Raw genomic sequence first — 23,101 nt, 5'->3', positions numbered from 1 at the left:
GTAAGAGTGGTGAGAGTGGGCATCCTTGTGTCATTCCTGTTCTTCGAGGAAAACCTTTCAGCTTTTCCACATTGGTATGATATTAGCTGTGAGTTTGTCATATGTGGCCTTTATTGTGTTGAAGTATGTTCTCTCTATACCAAGTTTGTTGGTGTTTTTGTCATAATGGGATATTGAATTTTATAAAATACATTTTCTGAGTTAGTTGTGATGATCATTTGCTTTTGGTCCTTGATTTTGTTGCTGTGATGTATCAGTTTGTTGATTTGCATTTGTTGAACCACTCTTTTGTTTTTTAACTGGAGCATAATTTATTGTACATGTTTTGGGGGTACAATCCCACTTCTAGGAATATATGCAAAAGAATGGAAAACATCATGTGGAAGGTTACCTGCACTCCCATGTTCATCACAGCTGTACTTAAAATAGCCAAAATGCAGAACCAACCTAAATGTCAAACCATTCTTGCATCCCTGGGATAATTCCTTAAACAGACAAGAAGAAAAACAGAAAAAGAAAATGATAGACCAATATCCCCATGAAGAAACATGCAAAAAATTTCAACAAAATACTATCAAACTGAATCAAGCAGCCCTTGAAAAAGATCACTCACCACATATTTTCCTATTTTCTTTATTGTGTGTGCTCTTCATTTTTTCCTGTAATTTTTAATTTCCGTGAAGTGTTGCTTCACTTTAGTCTGAAGAACTTACTGTAGTATTAATTGCATTACAGGTTATCCAGCAGCCAATTGTCTAAGGTTTGATTATGTGGATGTTTCTTATGTCATTCTCAGTTTGGAAGGATAATTTTGCTGGACATAGAATTCTGAGTTGACAATCTTATTTTTTCTTTAGCATTGGAAAGATGCTGGTCCATTTTTCTCCAGCTCTCCGTGGATACTCTTGAGAAAGCAGCCATTATTTACATCATTATTCCCAAATGGGAAGGCAATTCATTTGTATTTCTCTGGCACATTGAGTTTTATTATTTGGCTTTAGCTGCTTAAGTATGATGTACCACATGCATATCTAGTTTGATTTTTTGGTTCCTTTAATCTTGGATTTCTAATTAGAATATATTTTTGGAAAGTTGGGAATTTTTTGCCTCTTTTCTACAAATCATATGGTTTTCTTTCCTGATCGGTTCCTCTCCCTCCTCATATTGCACTCTGATTAAGTATATGTTTGATGATTGAACATTATCTAACAGGTTGCTGTAGGTTGCTGTAGGTTGCTGTAGTTTCCCATAGTCAATGGGCACTGCAAGACCTCTGTTATTTCCATTCCTCTCTTAGCCTCACATCCACTTTCTGCTATGCCTTGATGAGTCTTGTGCACATGTTCAGCCCAGGCCCTGACCAAGGACCTATTGTAAACTTCCACACCGACTTCTGTCTTGGTCCTGTGAACAGCTCCCTCATCTAGAGTGTCGTACCACGTAAATCTCAGCTGCACAGCAGCCTCGAATTTTAATCTCTGTTTCATCAGCTTAACAACTCTGCCATGCTCCACCTGTTTCCAACTCCCTGCCATAGGTGAAATTGCCTCATCCAGAGGGCCTGGGCGAACATAAATCTCTCACCTTGACAATAGCTTGTGTCAGTGAGGAACTCTCATACATAGTTTGTGGAAAGAGAAATTAGAGCCAGGACTCTGGCACAATTTTTGCAGATTCTATTAAGCTGAATAGACACATACAATACGACTCAGTAATTCTACTCTAACTTACATAGTTATCCTAAAAATGCACCTCTGTGCCAAAACATGTATAGAAACAGTAATACTTAGTAGCTGGACACAATCTAAAAGTTCACCATTTCTAAGAATGGGTAACATAAGGTATATCACACAATGTAATGCCATTCACCAATGAATATGAACAGACTTCTTCTACATACAAACTGTTGTTGTGACGGGATCCCTGCCAGCGCATCCTGCCATGCACTGATTGGAACAGGGTCTCAGGTCAAGTTGGGAAGTCTAGCACATTCCTTGGCTCTTTATTGTCATCAGTATTTCCAATAACACCCCTCTTTTTGATTCCATCTGGCTAGTCTGGCGATTTGGGCAGAATTCTTCTTGGATCCTGGGGAGAAATGAGCCTCCAGGGGCCAAACTATGTTACTTTGCTGGGTTTTGAGAAATACCAGGTCTAGGTCACCTTCTTTTGTAGGGTGGGTCGTCATCAAATGCCTGCTGCTCTGCCCTCCTTCACTTTGCCCTCCACTTAGATGCCTGCCCTCTTCTGACCACTGTTCAGAGTTTCTTTTTAGTTGTGTTTTGTATTCTTTCCAGGGTTTTTGGCTGTATCTAGTGGAAAGGAGCAAGGAGAGACAAGTATACACTATTTTGTGCAGAGAATAACTTCAGCCTAATTTTCCTGAGTTTTACCAAGATTCAGAATGATGAGTATTTCAGGTTTCTTAATGGCAGATATACTCCATCCTATGGTTCTATCACATTCTGTTTGTTCATTAATCAGTTGACAGACATTTGGGTTGTTTTTACTTTTTGCTGTTATGAATAATGGTGCTATGAACAATTGGATATAATTTTTGCATGGACATATGTTTTCAGTTATCTGGAGTGGACAGGTAAGGTTGGAAATTCTGGGTCATATACTAACTGTTTGTCTAACTTGTTGAAGAATTACGAAACTGTAGAGATACATATGAGGGTTTCAATTTCTCCTCACCAATACTTGTTATCTGTCTTTTTGATTATACTAATTCTTTTGGATGTGAAGTTGTATACCATTGGGCTTGATTTTCATTTCCCTAAGGACTAATGATGTTTGACGTCTTTTCATGTGAACATTGACCATTTGTGTATCTTCTTTGGAGAAACTCCTATTGGAATTCTTTGCCAATTTAAAAACATTGGATTGTCTTTATCTTACTGAGAAAGATCTTTTCATATTTTGTATATAGATCCCTTATCAGGCATATGATTTCTAAAGATTTTGTCTCATTCTGTGAATTGTCTTTTCATTTTCTTCATGATGTTCTTTGAAACAAAAACATTTTCAGTTTTGATGAGTTACAACTTATCAGTCTTTTATTCCTTGTGCTTTGCTGTCATAATTGCGAAATCATTGCTTAACCTAAGGTAACACATGTTCATTCCTGTACTTTCTTCCAGGAGCCTTTTGGTTGTGACAGCTACATTTAGATCTGTGATCCACCTGAGTTCCGTTTTCTGTGTGAAGTGAGGTAAGGGTCCAACTTCTTTCTTTTGCACGTAGATATCCAGTTGTCCCAGTACCACTTGTTGAAAACATTCTTTTCCAATTGATGTATTTCCATCATAAAAATATTTATTCTTGCTCGGGCCGAACCCGTGGTGTACTCGGGAGAATGCAGCACTGGGAGCACAGCAGTGCTCCCGCCGCGGGTTCCGATCCTATATAAGGATGGCCGATCCACTCACTGGCTGGATGCGGTACGGCCGGTCACAAAAAGAAAAAAAAAAAAAAAATGTTTATTCTTGCTATCTCTAAATATGATTGTTTCTCATTTATTTAAATCTTTAATCATTTCTTTCTACATTGTTTTGTGCTTTTAGATCTGTAAGTCTTGCATTTGTTTAATTGAATATATTACTAAGTAATTAATATCTTGTGATGTAAACAATTGTTTTCCTTATTTCAGTTTTGGCCTATTCATTGACTGTATAAAAATACAATGGATTTTGTGTATTTCCTCGTATTCTGCATCCTTGGTGAAATTGATTTATTATTCCTAATTTTTAGTGGATTTCTTAGAATTTTCATATAGTTTAATGTTATCTGCCAATGGAGATAGTTTTACTACTTTCTTTCCAATCTGTATACCTTATGTCTGTTTCTGGGAAACATATTGAAAAAAATGGTCAGAGTAGACATATTTATCTTGTTCTTGATATTAGGTGGAAAACATACCCTCTCTCACTGAGTGCAATGTTAGCTGTAGGTTTTTTGTTGATGCAATTTTTCAGGTTAAGGAAGTTCTCTTTTATTCCTAGTTTGTTTTCTTTTATGAAAGTGTGTTGGATACTGTCATGTGTTTCTCTGAATATCTTGAAATGATCATATGATTTTAGTTTTTTAATCTGTTAAGGTGGTGTTTTACAGTGATTGATTTTTAGATATTGAAACTATCTTGTATTCCTAGCATAAATCCTACTTGGTCATAATGTTTAATCTTTCATATGTTGCTGGATTTAGTTTGCTGATATACTGTCAAGGATTTTTGCATCTGTATTCATAAGAGATAATGGTCTATACTTTTCTTGTGATGTGTTTGTCTGGTTTGGGTAGCAGGGTAGTACTGGCAATATAGAATGAGTTGGGAAGTGTTCTCTCCTCTTAAATTTTCTGGAACATTTTGTGAAGAATTGCTGTTATTTATTGTTTAAGTGTTCTTTAAAATTTTCCAGTGAAGCCATTTGGGTATGGGCTCTTCTTCATGGGAAGATATTACTTTGAAGTTACTAATTCAGTATCTTTACTTGTTATAGTTCTATCCAGAAGTTCTGGTTTTTTGTTTTGTTTTGTTTTGTTTTGTGTTTTTCTTTTTTGAAAAAGTTGATTAGTTCATGCCGTTCTAGGAATTGGTCAATTTTGTGTAAGTTATCTAATTTTTAGCATGTAGTTGTTTATAGTAAACTCTTATAAGCCTTTTATTTATTTGTGCAAATTTGAGAGTGATTTCCTCTGTTTAATCCCTGATCTTAGTTATTTTAGCTTTTTTTTTTTTTTTTTTTTTGTCAGTCTACCTAAACATTTATCAATTGTGTTGGTATATTTAAAGAATCAACTTTTGCTCTCATTGATGTTTTTATTTTTTTATATTGTCCGTTTATTTCTTCTACAATCTTTATTTATTTCTGCCCTCGGCTTTTATTAGTTTTAATTTACTTTTCTTTTTCTCGTTATGGTAAAGTCATTTATCTGAGATCTTTTTCACTATGTGAATATAGATGCTTACAGCTATAAATTTTCCTCTAATTGTTTATTCAGCTTCATCCCCTAATTTGTTGTGATGTTTTGTTTGCACTTTCATTCATCTCAAAGATTTTCAAATTTTCTATGTGATTTATTCTTTGTCTCACTGTGTCTTTCACGGTGGGGTTCAATATCTACTTATTAGTAAATTTCTCTATTTTCCTTCTGTTGTTTTCCAATTTAAGTCCGTTGTGGTCAGAGAACATACTTTCCTTTATTACAATTCCTTTGAATTAATTTGGCTTTGTTTTAGGCCTAATGTATCGTCTATTCTTGACAATGTTTTATGTGTACTTGCAAAGAATGAGATCAGAGTGTTCTCCCTATTACCCTTTCTTTCTAATGATTTCTTTTCCTTTTTTTCTAATGAAAGTCTCTCCCTAAGTCTGGATTTGTTTTTACTTGATATTCACTATTTGATTAGTCATTGTTATCACATTTTCCTTAAGTCTTTAAACATAGTTTTATTTAGTACTTTGAACCTATTTATCAAAGCTGATTTTTTCATTTAATGATCTTAAAGAATATGTAAAACTTACTCTTCAGTTAAACACACTTAATCTCTCTACTTACTTGAAGCTGATATACATATATCTTTCATTGTGGTAAAAATGTATATAACATAATGTTTGTCATTTTAAGCAGTTTTAAACATACAATTCATGAAATTAATTACAATTACAGTGCTGTGTGACCATCACCTCTATTTCCAAAACTTTCTTGTCATTGTAAACATAAACTCTGGATCCATTAAACAATAACTCCCCATGTAATAGCTGTTATGAACTATTTTTCCACTAGTCCAACATATGGTTTCCCCTAAAGGCATTGACTATTGTTTGCCTGTTGTTTTGTATATGTATCACACTTTCCTATTTCTTTGCATGTCTTCAGGTTTTGTTGTTGTTGTTGTTAAAAACTGGACATATTAGTAATATTTTAAATCTGGATACTATTCTCCAAACAGGCTTATTGTTTGTTGAGTGACTTGACTGGAAGTCTGTTTCTACTTCATAGTGCAGCTTCTGATATCCTTGCTCAGATTTTCTCTCTGTTTTTATCTTTTTAGCCTGGCTTCCTAGGGATCCTCCCTTTATCGGCAGAAAACACTTGTTGGTGAAAAGTTGTACTTGAGCCCCTAAAGTGGAAAAATGTTCATCCTTTACTTTTGGATCTATTTGCTGCTTGGAGGCTGCTTTCATCATTCCAGGTTCAAAGTTTTATCTTTTAGCATCAGAAAGAACAGACTGAATATAATTTTATTTTTCAGCTTGGCTTTATAGGAATCCCCCGGGTTGAGAATAGCTTATTCTTCAGCCCCTGATTTGTCAGATTATGTTTAAGCAACTTGAGCCTTTGAGATTTTTACCTTTTGCTGATTGACCTGTTTGTAATTTGGGAATGCTTTAAAGTCTTCCTCCACATCCTACTCCAATAACTTCTCAGTGGATGCAGCCTCAAACATGCAAACATCCTTCTGGACCCCCAAGCATAAGTGTGATCACAAATAGGCCCTTCCTGGCTTTCTCTTTCTCTGGTTCTCTCTGTTAATTTTCTAGCTGCTCTCCAACTTCCCTGTTGCTACTACTTCCATGGAGCCAGCAGCCCCTTAATATTTTGTCACCAATGTCTCCATTGCTTTTGAAGCCCGTGGGCATGAACTGTCCACATTCTGTCCCATACAAAGTCAGTACCCTTAGGCACAGCTGCAGATATACTAGTCCGTACAGCCTACTTCTTCCCGTAGGCAAAACCTCACTACTACTAAGTCTCTTAGTTAGGGTACGGGATAGAGATCCACTTCTGCCAGAGTGACATCTCTGCTGTAAGAATGGGCACTGGCGGGGGAAGGAGATAGCACCTGGCCTTTTTCGCTTGCCTTCTCCAAAACTCAACTTCTGCCCAACAAGACACACAGGAGAGGGAAATTACCTCCTGGGGCAGAGCCCTTGCCCTACAAGCGGGAGCTAGGTGAGAAAAATGTACCCCAGTCATCTTGACAGTGCTTTCCTGGAATAGAGCTTCTTCAGCAGAGGGCTTGTAGGGGAGGTGGTGAATGAGAGACATAGCCTGTCCTCCCAAGGTGAAATTGGAGCTCTACATTGTATGCTGTGAGAGGAGGGAGTGATTGTCTTCTTGTCTTCACTTCCTGCAGTAGAGATTCTGTAACAGAGCTGGAAGGAGGGTGCATGAGAGCAGATCATAACTCAAATGTCACAGTCATAGACTCTTACTGTTCTTACCAAGATTTAGTAGATTTTATTGAATGTTTCTTTTTCTGTTTGCTATGTGCCCTTAACTTCCAGAAACATCAAATGTTTTTGATATAATATTCACCAGTTCAATGATTGTTTTACAGGGATTAGTATTCACCCAGATCCTCGCACATCTCTCCTGAAGTCTGCCCTTCTAGGTTTATCTAGAATAAACAAGCTAGAGAAGTTGTGCTCTGGTAAGACAGTGATAACTATTAGCATGTTTACAAAGAGTCATTACCAATGTCATTAGCACTTTTATAAGGAGGTCATTTCCTCCCTCCTGGCTTTCCAGGTAGAGAAGAAATAGTTACAGGATTTCTTTTATTCCTTTGCTCCACAACATGCAAAATCAGTCTAAAGTGTTAGGAGGCAGGGCAGTGATTAGCTATGGAGAAAAGGGAAAGCATTGTGATGGGAGGTGGTAAAGGGAATTATCTCTCTTTCTTCTTCTGAAAGTCTGACAATGTTTCATTCTCCACCCGAGTGGTGTTTATAAGCTGTGTTCTCTTTCCTTAAGTACATGGATCTGGTTATTTGGTATTTTTCACTCTTCTCTGTTTATATTATGTTATGAAAGACAAATACATAGGACATATAAATACAATAAATATTACCTAGAAAACCAAGGAAATATCATCACTAAATGTTTGGTGTGTGTGTGTGTGTATGTGTGTTTGTATGTTTGTGTATGTTTTTCTAGGAGGCAGAGTGGTAAAATTTTGGACGTGTATGTATGGGGTTCCAAAGACATTGGTAATGTTCTCTTTCTGGTAGGTATACATGTGTTCACTTCATTAATAATTTATGTATTTCATGTGTATGCCACATGTATAGTTTGCTAATAAAACATTTTAAAGAGATAACTTCTTTTAACTGGACACATAATATGTACTTTCTGTATCCAGCTTCTTTTTCTAAGAGTAATATCTTTGTAGTCGTTTGTAGGATCAGTTTCCATTTGCTTTTTGTGTGTAGTATTCTATTGCCTGAATGTTCCATCACATGGATATTTGTCCATTCTGTTGTTGCCTGGCATTTGAATTTATCCTGTCTGTGGCTACTTTGGATAAGGGTGTATGCACATTGTGGTACATTTGTCCTGGTGAAAATAAGCACTTATTTTTCATGGGTACATGCTAGGAGCAGAGTTGTTGATTTTCAGGGTAGACAGAGAAGATATAATTTTAAATAAATATTTGAGTTTTTACCTTTATTATACGTACTTGAATATGTTACTTACTAAAATGAGTCTATTTTTTTTTTTTTTTTTTGTATACCAAAGTGGCCAGAAGATAATTTTTTCTATCAGTGAATGAAAAAGTTGTGAACATACTTAGATTTTATCCATGGGGTGCACAGTTTAGACAGTGAACAAATTTAAATAGGCAGTGGAAGGCCCAGGGAATACATTTTTTTGTGTCCCAGATTCAGTACTGGTTATTCAATGAATGGTTACATTTCCACACAGAAGAGAAAAAACAATGGTGCCTTGGAATTAATTTACTTCACATAATGTAATAACAGAGTAAGAATTGGTGCTGAAATCTCCTTACAACTTTTCTCTCAATTATTCACTTTTGCGAGCAGGTTGTCTAATGTACTCTTTGTGTGATACCATTTTCTGCATTCCCCTTAGCTTTGTAAAAGGGTGGTGTTACTGTAACCTGTTGTTTCATTATTGGTGCCAGGTACTGCCATTTATAGGAGCAATAAAAGGAAAATGGGTGCAGTCACAGAAAGAATATTTATCAAAAGAATATCCTATTTTGTTCCATTAGGAGATAAACATGACTTGATCTCAGCTTCAAAGGGCACTTATAATTCATCAAGGAACAATTATGTGATCAATAGCTACAGGCTTATGAAAATGTTCACTGTGTTTTAGCATTGCTTAAGTGGACATCCAAATTAACCAATGAAACCAAAATGCCTAAGCAACAGCAATACTGTGTTAAAGGGAAGGATATTACTTACAGAGGAATGGAACCAGTGATAATGAGAGGCCCCGATTTCTGAGTGCCTACTGTGTGCCAGGTGTCGCACGTAGAACTTGCAGTGGGTTATTTACTTTAATTTTTACAGACACTAACAGATCGATATTATGTGTTTGATGATGTTACTGGGGTTTAAGGCGTACGTAATCTGGCCATGGAAACTGATGCAGCTGAGAATTAAGTCTTGACACAATGAACTCCAGAAGTTGCTCTTTTTGCACTTTCATTGTAAAGGCAAGTCACAGATGGAGTTTTTGTTCTTAGGAACAGAAATTTCGGTAAGGACATTGTGGCTTCATAATATCCTGATAATTGTGTAGGATTTTATTCTCCCTTTTCTTCTTTCCTCTCCTGCTCCTTGTCTTCCCTTTGCTTTTTTCTTGCTCCTCCTTTATCTTTATAGCCATCATCATAATCAGTATATATGAGTGGTAAAGCATGATTATTCTCTACAATATGAGATTCGCCTACCTAAATTTTAAAAATGGCAATAATTAAAAACTGTATTAAAATTGGTTGTTTGCTGTGCTATTATGTGAGCTGTAGCTTGGTTCTCTCTGAGTGCTTTTGGGTGAGAATTGAAGATGCTTAGAGAGGGTGTAACCCGAAATAAATGTAGTTTTATTTGGGAAAAAAGTCAACATTTGTCTTTAAGTTTGAAGAAAGGAAAGCATAAAATATTTTATGAAGAGAAGCAGAAAAAGTTTCTTTTCATGATTATTATTTTTTAAATGCAGATATATTAAAATTTGAGGTACCTTGTCTAAATTTGATGAATAAAGTATATATACATGGTGTATTATATGAATATATTAATATACTACTCTAATGCTATATATTAGATTATGTAGTAGCATTTATAAAATGTATGTGTGTGTGTGTCGTTATATAGTAGTAATTTTGAAAGTGTCCGTGAGAAAAATTATAATGAAAAAGAAATGCCCACATCATCATCTGGAAATAACTAGAAATATATATTGCATACAAATGTGGTCATTGCATATACTAAGTAGATTGTATTATTACAGAGAAAACTCTTATGACAGATGAAATATTACAATCTTTTATTGTTTAAAATATCATTTTACCACTGTTTGGTGAAAATGTCTGTTGAGTGTATACGTTTTCCTACATTCTTATCTGCTGTACACCTCCCATCTCATTTATGGAACATCTACTCTTTGCCAGATATTGTTTTATAAGGAAAAATAAGGCATAACTTTTTCTCTTGGGTTCACCATTTAGTGAGAGAGATGGAGAAGCAAACAAACAGTGTTCACAGAGTAGGAAATGATATCAAGTAGTGAGAAAAGGGCACAGAGGATCCTTTGGGAGCACAGAGAACAAGCTCAGTGGTCAGGAGGCCCGTGAATCTACGGTAGGTTCTTGACACACGACAGCGGCACCAAGGTCGAGTGAGGGCACCTGCAGAGAGATGCGGCCTGATCCATTAGAGTGCAGGAAGAAAGTCAATAGCACATGTTCTTTAGAAATAATGAGAAAACAAAAACCTCGTTAAATAATTTGAGATTTAAAATTATATAAAATAAAAACTCTCACTGTTTTCAAAGTTATAATTCTGTAATATTTCATATAGTAGTATTATTTGATAATATTTTCTTTTCCAGTATAAAATGCCTATATTAAAATTCCTTAAGTTCAGTATACAATGTTAAAACTAATCTAATCTATGCACATTTTTGGATAAAATTACAATTTAATTCTATGATTATTAATTGCCTAAATGTTGATATGTGTTCACTAAGGCCAAATCTGACAGTCCCCTGGAAGCCAAAGTGATAAACACTTCAATAAGGAATGCTTTGTTAGTGGTAAAGCTACTCATTGTGGCTACATAATAGATTGTTTTTTACACCCAAACCAGCGTCCTTCTGTTTTATACATGCATGTATGTGAGAGAGAGAAATATATCACTTACACGTATGCTGAAAACATACTTATGTTAGGAATTAGGACAGGTTCTTCGAAGGCAGTCTTTCTCCGACCTTTTCTATCTTCACCCATTTCTTCTCCATTGCTTTTTCTCCTTAGTCTCTAAAAATGCCCTGTCAGTCACAAAATCAACAGACGATCCCCAAAATAGAAAGAACTAACCATTTACTTGATCCCTAGCAGATCCCAGGCTCACACTGTCCATTTATCTCCCTGTGGCCAACAAAAGTGCAAAATATCTTCTCAGGTGGTCATTTAAGGATGAGTAAATGCCACCAGAGCACAACTATCCCAATGTACAATGTAGTGGGCTTCTTTCTTTTTTTTCTCACGTCATAAATCTGTGCCTGAGAATTCTTCATCATCTAGCTACCTCTTTGATACATTTCAAACCTCTCCACAGAACAGCCCCTACCCACCAAACTCCCCTGCCCAGCACTGCCACACACACACATACTCACAGAATAGTTTTCCTCACGTTTTCTCTGGCAAGACCTAACATTTACAAACTATCGTGTTGAAAAGTCCACGAATAATCAGACTCCTTTCTGTACTTCGCTTTTTCATTCACTCTCATCTAACTGGTCATGAATTCCTCAGGATTCCCTTGTTTTGCACCTTTATTTCTTCTTCTACACCCGCACTACTGCGACCTCAGGTTTTGACTTTATGAACATCTCTCATTCATGTCCTCATCACCTCTGCTGACCTCACGAATGATCTCAGTATTAGAAATTATTTGAATGGAACAAGCTTCCTTCCCCTTCCCCTGTTCTGCATATGTTATATTTTTCTTCTGTTTGGAATATTCTTACTCTTTGTCTCACTTGTAAACATATACTCCATCTTCAATTGTGAAACCCGGTATCTCTGAGGTCTTTCCTGATCCGTACTCCCCATAGCTATTGTTTCGTGGCTTAAAAGGATGCCTGTTTGTTGTCTCTAATATCCTTCTGCTAAAATCATCCGTGGGGACTCTATATGCTCTGGAAGACCCAGCTCGACTTTGACCTCATTACAAGTGTCCCCCATTAGTGTAAGTCAGTGATTCTCACATTGTGACCCCAAACAGGCAGCATAAGTACCTGGGAAAATGATAGAAATGTAAATTCTCAAGCCACACAACAAAATTACTGAATCAGAAACTCTTGAGGTTTATGTTTTAACAGGAGCCTAAAGTCATTGTGGTGCAGCCTAAGTTTGAGAAACATGAATAGACAATATTTTTCTCATTCTCTGTGCTTTTACACCAACTTCCACACATCTTCAATGGAAGCAATAACCATATTATATTGTAATTATTTCTATTATTTTCTGAACCATTTTCCTCTTCCTTTCATAGGTGGTGAACACAAAGGGAGATTCAACCCGTACTAGGAATCTTCACAACCCCTTTGCATTCACCACCCTCAGCACCTGCTGAGCAGTGGCCACAGCTGGCCGGCGTTCATGTGCTTCATCAGACCTAAGAAGGACGGGCAGTCTCTAGAGTCATTGTAATGCTGATTCCAGTTTTCCTCATAGGTCATAAGGAACTTCGTGGGTGTGAGTCTGAATCCCTTCTGCTCAAAACACGCGATGAACTCTCCTGTATGCCTGCTTCGTGCCTCTCAGCTTGGTGACAGTGATGTTGCCAGGTATACACTGCGTCGGATTGTTCTTCCCAAGATTCATTCACACTGTCTCCAAATCCTTCACGGCCTGCTAAGCGACAGCTACAACTCGCCGTGGACCCGCGTACTTCACCAAACCCGCGGAGAATGGCTGATCTGTCATTTCACGGTATTGCTGCTCCTTGTAATTGTCCGGCAGAGATGAGGTTCAAGAAGCTGCTTTATCACTCTAAAGTAACTTCAAAATGACTATTTAATTTGGTCCTCACAATGTCCCTGGTGTGTAAAGTGGGTAGAAATGGGAAACAGGAGAAATGTAGGGCCAAATATTTAAGCAGAGAACATCTGTTAATAACAATGTGTTCCGTAGGTTGAGTTGCTTTTTTTTTTTCCCAGAAGGAATTTAGGTGAGACAAAATGAACTGCTCTAGCAGTCTAACATTCACAGTGCTGGTACTTCAGTGATTCCTCACGTTACTGGAAGGACGTCATAGTAACAGAGGTGATTCCCTTCCTAAGTGCTTCATATCAACTCATTTTAAATGTTCACTTCATGTTGACAGCATGATGGAAATTATAAAGCCTGGCTCAAATCCATTGCATGATTCGAACAGAAAACTAGCTCCCTCGCATTTATCCACTCAGCCAATTGTTGCCATTGTCGAGTGGTGATGTCGGATGTGAACATGAAGCCAGTGGAGGCCACGTGACTTGTTGACAATGAAGTTGTCAAGACTAGCATGTCAGTCATTGGTTTCCCAGATTCCCTGTTTTTTTATTGAACCCTAACAGGGCCAGCAATTGTTGTTGGCTCTGAACACAGCTCCCCCTGGATGACACAGCCTTGATTACCATGATGTGTTGGTCTTACCTAAGCGGATATTGTTCCACTCCAGAATGACTTGCCCAGTATTTATCCTATTCAGGGTTGTTTGGAGTCATTTTCTAGTATGTCCTTTAAGACATAAAAAGTGGACCAGGTGGAAGTCCAATAGATGAGAATAATACAGAGTGTGGTATAGAAAGCAGTGGATTTGTTTTCCTCGGAATCAGTCCCTATGTTCATGACGTTCAGTTTCTAGTGGATGTTACATCACATGTAACTCACTACAACTACTGTGTACATCAGAAATAATTGTTGGTCTAGTGTGGTCTAGTGTCAACGAACTGCTGCTTCAGGGGTTTCCCCAGTGCCTGAGTGAAAATTATGCTCAGGAAACTCCAACTCTTCTTCTCATGGTGCTTGGTGAGCTGTCCTCTGTCATCCCATGCCCTGCCCCTTTGCTGGATGCCACTTAAAAGGTCAGTCTATTGGATTGGTTTCCATATGAATGACTTGTTCTGTGTTCACTTTCCTCGGGGCCACTTACGGTTATATATGCAGCATATGATGCAGGCTTTGAACACTTACCCAGCACAATATTTTCTGTGTGAGAAAATAAACGGTGCCATATTATGTATACCAGGCAATAATTTCACTAGAACCACTTGCCATATGTTGGCTACCTTCAATTTCTGCTGAACTAGGTGAACATTGGTACTGAGTTTTGTTTTGTTTTTTTTCCCTCACCTCCCTGAGGAAAAACAGTTGGTTTCGTTATATCTGCTATAGAGATTGAATTAGGGCCTAAAAATTATATGCCCATGAGAGAGACAGATTGACCTCTATCACTACTGATTTAGAAACTACCATGCATGCTGCCATAGCATGGTGACTCCCCACAGGAGTGATGCAGGTACATTGGTTAAAAATAACGTGGAAAAGTACCTAAGATTGCAGCATTTATTCAGCACACTACAGGGCCGCATAAGAAAGCCCTGTTTAGCAGTTAAAGGTATGGGGGATTCAGTGAATATTCACATTACTGAAAGACTTTCGTTATCCAAGGAGATGATTAAATTCCTCTTAAAACTCTTCATTTCTACATTTTAAATTTTCATTAAACCAGCAGCATGAGGAAAATTATAGGCTCTGTTGAACATTCATTACATGAATCTCACAGAGAATGACATCCTTGTCATCTACAATCAAAGGGGGTTGTTGCATTTGCCAAAAAGTGCAGTGCTATACGAACCTACGTCTAGTGCATACCACAACACTTGATGACGGGGATGCTCCAGGTTTCCTATGTCAGCCACTGATTTCTAAGATCTATACTTTCTCATTGTTTATTGACAGGGCCATGCAGGCACTATTAGAAGTATTCTACCACAAGTCTATCTAGTGCACAGGCAAGAAAAGACCATCTTTCCCTTGGAGCAGTGCTCAGGTTAATAACTGGTCATGTGTGCACCCCGGTCAGAGCTTCTACACATCATCCTTCCTCATGGCATGTGGGCTTTAAACACACAGCGACCTGTTTATTTCCAGGAGATCCCAGGGAAATGAAGGTTCCATGCTGTGATGGCCAGATGTAAATGGTTGCCCATGAGGCTAATTGTCACCTCCTCACACAACATCCTGAAGCCTCTTGTGTGTTCCCTTTGCATCATGCCGCTTTGATGGTGGCCAGCAAGCGTGCCTAATGATCCCAGGAGTGCCATCCCAGTAGAACTTTTCCCTATTGGTGTACCTACTCCTCAGAACAGGCCAGACCACCTTGATCACCACTGCACAGTACTGGTGGTTCAGGGGTTCCTTGGTTCCTGGCATTGGTGGATGAAGGTCTGAGCGATGGGACTGAATCCCTCCCTCTTGGGACCATGATTTCCCGCTCCAAAAGGACAGAGGGCAATGGAGATACTGGTCGTATTATGTCAGGTACCAGATTGCAAAAGGTTATTTTAAATAGCAAGCAGGTTCATTGCAGCAATTGTACAACAAGTATTGGGTGCTGCAAGCAGAGCTTCACCCACAAGAGACAGGTCTGTCAACAAAGACAGGGCCAGTCATGAACACACAGGTTATTGATGAGGGCAGAATGATTCACAGAGTAAATGCCCCTCTGAAGATGAAGTTACAGATATCTTCCCAAATGTTCTGTGGGATATGAAAGGAGAATCATGTGGAGGTGCAGCTGGGGTGAACGAGATGGTGGAAAAGGTAGAATGCTTTGTACTGGATTTCCGGAACATGACCCCGCATTCACGGCCATCAGTTTCTCAGGTGATTTTGTCCTCTAAGGAGCTGGTTACAGTCGATGTCCTATATGAAGACAAGTGGTGGCACATTTCCAAGTATTTCTGTTGCTGAAGGGTGTTGTCAGTAATGGAAGAAAAGTCATGCCCCTAGTCTTCGTCCTGTTGTCCTTCAGTGAGTGGATAGCCTCACGCTTCTATCGCCACCGGCTGTCCCTATACTGGTGATTCTTAGAATGGTGTGTTTGGATTCCCCCTGGTTGTCTCCCCCTCTGTGACAGGTCCTGTGTCAGTCCTCTCAAGGGCATTAGCAGGGAACTGGTAGCATGTGCACCATGGTGGTAAGCACACCTGGTAAGATATTCCCTAGTACCTATGTACCAAGAAGGATTCAAGGTCCTAAGAAAGGAAAAGGAAGTGTTACCCCAGAGCCAGTTACCCTTTTTGACTGCTTGTTTCTGCTGGACCTGTCCATTGAGGCCACTGATCTCATTTCCGTCAGCTCCCGCGAGGAAAGCTGGCCATTCCTGTGAACTCTGACCTGTTCCCCTGCCTCTGATGCCTGTCTCAAAGACATTCTCCCCCGGAGGCTGGCTATCTCCTGCTCTGTACTGCTTCGGGAATGCTCACGTATGTTCCCATTGTGTGACATTATCCTCCAAGGAAATGAAATTCCCTTTAGTACAATCCTTCGCAGATATTTCATCCATAGTTCTCATCCCCGCTGTCACACCGCTTGGCAGAGTACTCAAGCCTGTCTTCTCCCTGAGATGAGTACATGCGTGCTCCTTGACAACTGGCTTTTCTCTCAGAAGTGGGAGAAATGTAATCCATAGTGGTGGCAGGCTTTGCTTGCCTTCTCCTCAAAGTGCTTCGTTTTCACTCGTATTCCAGTCCCGGGTTTTGCCACATCTATATTAGAAATGAGGGTGTCTCAACCAAATCCGATGTGTGGGTCTTCCTGAGAATTACCTGTCCTGTGTTTCCAACTTAAGTCTGGTGTTTGCACTGCTCTCTGATGCTGTGTGTAGGGTCCGAAAGTGAGCTTCTATCCAGCCAGAAGTCTTGGGTCCTCTCGTGCATCAGTGTGATGACAGGTAATCAAGTGCCTGTTGGGAGACTGAGGACGTGAGGGCGGTGGAGTTGTTCGAATCAGCATGTCAGGGCTCGGTGTCAGAGAATTTATTAATTATCGACACCATGCACCCTGCAGCCATAGTACAAAATTTTTGGGTGTCTTGGACTGAGCTTCCCGTGCATGAGCCAGCCCTGTCCCCAAAGATGGGTCCATTCATGAATACACAGGGTGTTGCTTCACAGCAGAATGAATCACATAGTCAACGCTCCTCCAAGGACCAAGTTTTAGAAATGTTCGAGAAGGTGCTGTGGGTTATGAAAGGAGAACTGTGTGAAGGTGCCCTGGGGGTGAACGTGATGGTCAAGAAGGTAGAAAGTTTTGTACTGTATTTGGGGAATTTGACTCCCATCATTCATGGCCTTCAGTTTCTCAGGTGCTCTTGTACCCTTAAACACGGGTTACAGTTCATGTCCTGTATGTAGACAGGAGGTGGCACTTTTCCAAGTATTTCTGTTGCTGAAAGGTGTTGCCTATAATGGAATAAACGTCATGCACTTGCTCTCCCTCCTCTTGTCCTTCAGTGAGTGGATAGCCTCTCGCTTCTGTCCCCACCTGCTTAAACCCAGCATTCTCAGAATCAATACCATAGGCACAGCCAGTGGGGACAGTAATCTTTGAATGCTGGCTTTGGACTCCCCCTTGTTGTCTCCTCCTCCACGACAGGTCCTATTTCACTCCTCTCAAGGCTCATGGCTGGGTACTTATAGCATGTGCACCCTGCTGGGAAAGCACGTCTGGAAAGATATTCCCTATTCCCTATGTGAGAAGAGGATTCGCCGTCCCTTGAAGGCAAAGGCACTTTTATCACAGAGCCGGTTCCCCCGCTTTGACTGCTTCTTGTTTCTGCGGACGTGTCCATTGCGGGCAGTGATTGCATTTCCGTCAGCTCCTGTGATGAAAGCTGGCCATTCCCGTGAACCCTGACCTGTTCCCCTGGCTCCGAGGCCAGTCTGAAAGACGTTCTCCCCTGGAGTCTGACTATCTTCTGTTCTGTACTGCTTCGGGAACGCCCATCTATGTTCCCATTGTGTGACGTTTTGTCAGGGCTCCGTATCAGAGAATTTATTAGTTATCAAAAGCATGCACCCTGCAGCCATAGTACAAAAAGTTTTGGGTGTAATGGACTGAGCGAGCTTCCAGTGCATGAGCCAGGCCTGTCCACATAGACGGGTCCATTCATGAATACACAGGGTGTTGCTTCACAGCACAATGGTTCACAGAGTAAACGCTCCTCCAAGGTCCAAGTTGTAAAAATGTGCCAGAAGGTGCTGTGAGGTATTAAAGGAGAACCGCGTGTATATGCCGTGGAGGTGAACATGATGGTGAAGAAGGTAGAATGCTTTGTACTGGATTTGCGGAACATGACTCTCTGCAATCACGACCTTCAGTTTCTCAGGGGCTCTTGTCCCTTATGGAGCTGGTTACAGTCGATGTCCTGTATGAAGACAAGGGGTGGCACATTTCCAAGTATTTCTGTTGCTGAAGTGTGTTGTCAGTAATGGAAGAAAAGTCATGCCCTTAGTCTTCGTCCTGTTGTCCTTCAGTGAGTGGATAGCCTCACGCTTCTGTCGCGACAGGCTGTCCCTATACTGGTGATTCTTAGAATGGTGGGTTGGGATTCCCCCTGGTTGTCTCCCCCTCTGCGACAAGTCCTGTGTCAGTCCTCTCAAGGGCATTAGCGGGCAACTGGTAGCATGTGCATCATGGTGGTAAGCACATCTGGTAAGATATTCCCTAGTACCTATGTACCAAGAAGGATTCACGGTCCTATGAAGGCAAAGGAAATGTTACCCCAGAGCCAGTTACCCTTTTTGACTGCTTGTTTCTGCTGGACCTGTCCAATGAGGCCACTGATCTCATTTCCGTCAGCTCCCGCGAGGAAAGCTGGCCATTCCTGTGAACTCTGACCTGTTCCCCTGCCTCTGATGCCTGTCTCAAAGACATTCTCCCCTGGAGTCTGACTGTCTTCTGTTCTGTACTGCTTCAGGAACGCCCACGCATCTTCCTATTGTGTGAAGTTTTTCTCCAAGGAAATGAAATTACTTTTAGTACAATCCTTCACAGATATTTCATCCATGGGTCTCATCCCCACTGTCACACGTCTTGCCAGGGTAGTCAAGCCTGTCTTCTCCGTGAGATGAGTACATGCGTGCTCCTTGACAACTGGCTTTTCTCTCAGAAGTGGGAGAACTGTAATCCATAGTGGTGGCGGGCCTTGCTTGCCTTCTCCTCAAAGTGCTTCGTTTTCTCTCGTATTCCAATCCCGGGGTTTGCCACATCTATATTAGAAATGAGGGTGTCTGAACTGAATCCGTTGTGTGGGTCTTCCTGAGAATTACCTGTCCTGTGTTTCCAACTTAAGTCTGGTGCTGGCACTGCTCTCTGATGCTGTGTGTAGGGTCCGAAATCGAGCTTCTATCCAGCCAGAATTCCTGGGTCCTCTCGTCCAGGAGTATGGTGGCAGGTTTTCAAGTGCCTGTTTGTAGACACTGGACATGAGAGCAGTAGAGTAGCCTGTATCAGCATGTCGGGGCTCGGTGTCAGAGATGTTATTTTAGATTACCAGCGTGCACGCTGCAGCCGCAGTGCACCAAGTTTTTGGTGCTAGAAACGGAGCGTCCACTGCATGAGCCAGGCCTGTCCACAAAGACAGTTCCAATCATGAATACAGAGGGTATCCCTTCAGTGCAGAATGATTCACAGAGTAAATGCTCCTCGAAGGACCCAGTTTTAGAAATCATCCAGAATGTGCTGTGGGATATGAAAGGAGAACCATGTGGAGGTCCCCTAGGGTTAAATGTGATGGTCGAGAAGGTAGAATGCTTTGTACTGGATTTCCCGAACATGACTCTCTGCATTCACGGCCTTCAGTCTCTCAGGTGCTGTTATCCCCTAAGGAGCTGGTTAGTCAATGTCCTGTATGAAGACAGGTGTTGGCACATTTCCAAGAATTTCTGCTGCTGAAGGGTGTTGCCAGTAATGGAAGAAATGTCATGCAGTTGCTCTTCCTCCTCTTGTCCTTCAGCAAGTGGATAGACTCTCGCTTCTGTCCCCACCGGCTGTCCCTATGGTGATTATTCTTAGAATGGTAGGTTCGTATTCACCCTGGTTGTGTCCTCCACGACAGGTCCTATTTCACTCCTCTCAAAGGCTCATAGCGGGGTGCTCATAGCATGTGCACCCTGCTGGGAAAGCACATCTGCCAAGATATTCCCTATTCCCTATGAGAGAAGAGGATTCGCCCTCCCTTGAAGGCAAAGTCAGTTTTACCCCAGAGCCAGTTCCCCCACTTTGACTGCTTCCTGTTTCTGCGGGGCGTGTCCATTGCGGGCAGGGTTCGCTTTTCTGTCAGCTCCCGTGAGGGAAGCTGGCCATTCCTGTGCACTCTGGCCTGTTCCCCTGGCTCCCATGCCTGTCTCAATGATGTTCTCCCCCAGAGTCTGACTATCTTCTGTTCTGTACTGCTTCGGGAATGGTCACGTATGTTCCCATTGTGTGACATTATCCTCCAAGGAAATGAAATTCCCTTTAGTACAATCCTTCGCAGATATTTCATCCATAGGTCTCATCCCCAGTGTCACACCTCTTGGCACGGTAGTCAAGATTGTCTTTTCCGTGAGATGAATGCATGCATCCTTCCTTGACACCTTGTTTTCTCATGGCGGGGGGAGAAATATAATCCATAGTGCTGGCGGGGCTTGCTTGTCTTCCCTTCTAATTGCTTCACTTGCACTTGTGTTCCAATCCCGGGGTTTCCCTCCACTGTATTAGAATTGCGGGTGTCTGAACCAAAGCCTTTTTGTGTGTCTCCCTGAGAATTACTTGTCCTGTGTTCCCAACTCGGGTCATGTTCTTGCTTTGCTGTGTGATGTTCTTTTACGGTACAGAAGGGGGCCGAGCCCGTATCTCCCTGATTGGTGAGAAGCGTGGGCCCAGAATTGGCATTTCAGACATCGAGTTATCCAAGTTATTTTCCTTTATTGTCTCCTCTTCCAGTCCCTTTTTTAGGTGTTGCATTTTTGGAGTGAGTACTTTGGGCTGTGAATTCAGCCTCCTTCGGGTGACACAGCCTAGCTGGCCCTTATGTGCCTATCTTTGACTGCAGGGTGTGATTGGTTTCAGTGCCAAGCGCCTTGTCTTTCGTTTACCCCAGCTCGGACTGTTTGCTTGTCATTGCTGGGCGTGTGGTGTAAGATATGAGGGGGAGGTTAGTTGGGTGCTGTCCTGTGGAGGAATGTGTGGAGCATGTGGTAGAATGCAGTGTACTGGTTCTTCCCAAAAATCACTCCCTGCATTCCCGGCCTTGATTTTCTGAAGGGCTGTTGCACCTCATATCACTTTTTACAATGGATTTCTGGTTTTGAAGTATCTGGTTTTCTCTTTTCAATGCATTTGTTTTATTTCATGTGTTTCACTAGTGGGTAAGGTGTATTTTGCTCATGAGGCTTGTTCTCTTCATGTTTAGTTTTTTCATGACCTCTTGCTCCTATCCCCATTGCCTGCTGTATTGCTGGATGACATTGCACTGCTGAGAGTCTACTGAATTAGTGTCTGCAAGCATCCCTCCCTCTGTTGGTCATTTTCTACAGGCTTTGTTGGATAGTCACCAGAAATGATGTTGTTGTTTTTTTTTTCTTGTATTTTATCTCATGTAGAAAAATGGTTCATCTTTGTGATCAGTATTTCTGCTTTAGAGGTGCCCTATTTCTTTTTGAATTTCATGGAAGCAAGTCTCAGTCTCGTCCTCTGAACTTACCTTGCATTCTCTTTCCTGAGTTACTCTACCAAGCTCACGAACTTGAAAGAAGCGTTGGTACCTGTCTTACAATCCACTGAATTTCTGTTCAAAATATCACTTTTCACCTGTTTACCTCATTACATACCTGTTGGACAAAGACGACAAGTATTTCTGAGATCATTTTTTTTCATTGGTTATAGGAAGTCTGTGAATTAGTCTTGTAAAGCGTCAATTTACCTTTTTGCATATTCTTCAGCAACTGTTGGACAATGACCACAGCCAACCATATGTCAATTTACTCCAGCAGTAGTAGAGAAAATGGCTGATCCAGTAGATTATCATACTGCTGCTTCAAGCGTTCCTCGCAGAGTTAAAGCTATGTCATGGATATGAATCAGTGTCCCTTTTGATCAAAATGCTTGATGACTTCTTCCATAATGCCCTGCTGGATACAGCCCAACTAAATGGCAATGAATGTGCCTGTTTTATACTCCATTGGACGGTTTTTACCAACCATTATTTGCCTGTGTTCACCTTTTTCAGCACCTGCTAGACATGTACTTTTTCAGCTATGGGAAAAAGGGCAATCTATCGAGTCAGCGTGGTGCTATTTGTGTTTTTTTTCTCACATTTCATCTAAAAAATGATACATCCATGTATCCAACATCCTTCTGTTCAGATGTGTGACATCTGACTTGTTACACCCGACTGAATTTACTTCACCAGCACTGGGAAGACTGGACAGTAAATCATATCTTTGTAGTACCATTTCTGTTGTTTCTCACAGGTCGGAAAAACTGTTTTACCAACGGATCTGTCAGCACCATGCTCACCCAGTGAGCTAACTGGCCATCCCTATATGGGATCCGAACCCATGGCCTTGGTGTGATCAGCAACGCACTCTCCCGAGTGAGCCACAGTCCGGCCCTACCAACGGATCTGAATGCTTTCTGTTCAGATGTTTGAAATCTATCCTATTAAATCCCCTGCTGCATGCAGGTTGGCTTGATGATAATTTCAATGTCAGTTTACAATCCATTACATTGATTTTTATAAACATCACTTTCTATGTTTACGTCCTATTGTACCTACCGAATAGTGTTAAAATCGGTGCTGAGTTTGTGTACAGTTTGTGTACAGACCTGGGCAGGATAGGCAGTGTATCAGTGCAGTGTAATGAAGACTCATGTATTTCTCTGAAATCCAAAGGATTGCCAAGACAATGTTGCTGAAATTTTCTGCTCAATATGAGTGATGCCTTCCACTGTCACTCTGCCTTTTTGCCACCTCACTTGATGGCAGTGAAGTAGCTGCCACTACAGTGCATTGGAATTGTTATTGCC

General features: G+C 40.7%; 1 long non-coding RNA gene across 4 annotated transcripts in view; it reads left to right on the top strand.

Annotated features, from left to right (window-relative positions):
- LOC134366828 (uncharacterized) overlaps window positions 1-23,101 on the top strand; it is a 323,891-nt gene that overhangs the window by 76,036 nt on the left and 224,754 nt on the right. For all 4 annotated transcript variants that reach the window (XR_010022368.1, XR_010022367.1, XR_010022369.1 and 1 more), the window contains 2 exons: window positions 3,144-3,214; window positions 12,716-12,973. This is a non-coding gene — a long non-coding RNA (uncharacterized LOC134366828). The remainder of the gene's footprint in view (window positions 1-3,143; window positions 3,215-12,715; window positions 12,974-23,101) is intronic.

This window comes from Cynocephalus volans, chromosome X (genome assembly GCF_027409185.1).
Source record: "Cynocephalus volans isolate mCynVol1 chromosome X, mCynVol1.pri, whole genome shotgun sequence".
Classification (NCBI taxonomy): Eukaryota; Metazoa; Chordata; class Mammalia; order Dermoptera; family Cynocephalidae; genus Cynocephalus; species Cynocephalus volans.
The sequence above is the reverse complement of the archived record's forward strand: the minus strand, read 5'-3'. Positions and strand labels throughout refer to the sequence as shown.